The 2394-nt window shown below is 37.6% G+C and overlaps 1 protein-coding gene across 1 annotated transcript in view; it reads right to left on the minus strand.

The window, feature by feature from the left end:
• Positions 1-2394, minus strand: part of LOC101566381 (protocadherin gamma-B2) — an 8299-nt gene that overhangs the window by 3654 nt on the left and 2251 nt on the right.

The raw sequence follows: 2394 nt of genomic DNA on the forward strand, positions 1-2394 counted from the left end.
AGCTTTATTTTATTTATTTATTTATTTATTTATTTATTTATTTATTTTACATTTATTTATTTATGTGTGTGTGTGTGTGTGTGTGGCCAACTCAGCCCACCAGGGGGCGGGGCTAGCTGGCATGTGGTGCTGGTGGATCGAACCACGGTCCCTGTGCTTTACCAAGCTTGTTCCAAGTAGGTGCTTTAGACCACTGAGCCATCTCTCCAGCCCCTGAAATATATTCTTAATGCAAGAATCTGAATATGGTTGAACAATTTTAGGCCAAGTGAAAATTTCCAAATTGCATTTCAATGCCTTAGTATTTTAAGTACTCTCTCCTCAACTTGAGTCATTGCTTAATATTCACTTCCTATTTTCTATTTCTTTGACCCAAGACATCTAAATGTATCAAACCCCAGTCCTATTTGTTGTTACTGTACTACAACTTCCAGTGTTCAATCACCACAAAATTGTGAAGAAACTACAACTCTTTGTAAATTGTATTGAGCCTTATTCCAATGCTTGCTACACTTCTATTTATTTATTTTTTGTGATTACTTTGGTAAGGATATTTTTAAATTTATTTTAATAAGGAAATATAAAATAATAGTGAAGTAGTTTCAAAACAGGATAGTAGGACAGTTATAATAATGAATACATTGCATATTGTTGTCTTCATGTTAGTGATTCAGAACACAAGATGCTTCTAAATCAAAGAAACACAAATTTGTGTAGACACAAGCATGCCAGAATTCTGAAGTAAATCACAGAACTATATGAAGGCACAAAGAATGAGCGCTGCATGTTCCTCATACACAAAATACTTTTTAAAAAAAAATTTGTGTGTGTGTGGCCAGCTCAGCCCACCAGGGGGTGGGACTGGCTGGCGTGTGGTGCTGGGGGATTGAACCAGGGTTCCTGTGCTTTGCTAAGCTTGTTCTAATTCGGTGCTTTAGACCACTGAGCCATCTCACCAGCCCATTTTTTTTTGTTAGAGTTTTTTTTTTTTTTTTGCGGAACCGGGAATTGAACTCAGGCCTTTGCTCTTGCCAGAGAAGCGCTTATTCCACTGAGCTGTCTCCCCGGCCACCCACAAAATACTTTATCCTATATCAGATTATTCCAGGGCAGCACAGTGACAGACCTCTATCAGACTAATTTAAAGGGGCAACAATGGATAGGAATGAAGCCAAATTACTAAGTGGCATGAGTCACATAAGCCCAGAACCATACTGACCCAATCTTTATCAGAGGATTACCTGACAAAAACCAGAAAGATGTCAGGGATTGATTTCTCCCTAGAAATCAAAGTGGAACTCAATAGAGATGCCATCATAAGTAACTTAGAAAATAAAATGAACCCTACAATGTACTTAAATCTAAGTGAAATAAAATGGGCAAGATTTTTAGTGTTCATAAAATAAACCAAAAGAATCACATGAAGTCATTGTTAGTATAGCGCAGAGCAGATAACAACAAAAGTTGTGAAGTCCACTGAGAAAATATTTCTATTAAAGATGTATCAAAATTTTAGATATTTTCTATAAATGGCTACTGCCTTTATATCCTTGAAAAGAAACTTCAAGAAAAGCACAGTTGAACATAAAAAGGAGGAAATTTAAAAATACCCACACTTAGTTCAACATGAACACAAGAAAGAATGCTATAAATATGAATTCATGCAACTGCCTTCTATTTTACAAGTCTAATCTATCATTAATTTGGGGAAGTGCAAAGCTCAGAGTTGACTTCTAAGTAGCAAAAAAACAAAAAACAAAAAACAAAAACAAAAACCCTGCACATAGGAAAATACCATTTTAAAATGTGAATAATTTAGATTAACAAATTTCTGTTGAAAACATAACAAAAAGAAGACTAAAAAGGATAATGAGTAAGTAGGTCTGGGGTTGTGGCTGAGTGGTAGAGTATTTTTCTAGTACATCCCATGGCTGGGATTCAATTTTTTTGTTAAATTCTTATCATCCCCAAAGAGAAAAACAATGTTTTTGTGTAATGCATGTAATTGACTACCATTGCTGCACCCAGTAAAGAAAGAAATTATGGACAAAGAGGTGCCATTAGTGCCACGTCATGCACCTTATTAAACTGGAGACATTTAGAAAGCTTGTGCCTATATCTTGCAGTCATAAGATGTATAAAACATGGACTCACCTGAACAAGATTGGGGTCTTCTTTTGTTTCAAGTAAGTCCTGAGTGATCAGAAGAGGCTCGCTTTTCCCACAGCTCTCCTGGCTGATGAGCGTGTCAGCATAGTTGGGCTGTGGGAAGATCAGGTGGCTCTTCCGAGAGTCCGCGGTGAGGGACACCTCATGCGAATAGGTCTGCAGGAAAGCCTGCACCCCGTCCACGCCCACAAAGTGTGAGGTGGGCATCCCAGCCAACCCAGCCCT

The sequence above is a fragment of the Octodon degus genome, unplaced genomic scaffold (genome assembly GCF_000260255.1).
Source record: "Octodon degus isolate 3935 unplaced genomic scaffold, OctDeg1.0 scaffold00185, whole genome shotgun sequence".
In the NCBI taxonomy this organism is placed as follows: Eukaryota; Metazoa; Chordata; class Mammalia; order Rodentia; family Octodontidae; genus Octodon; species Octodon degus.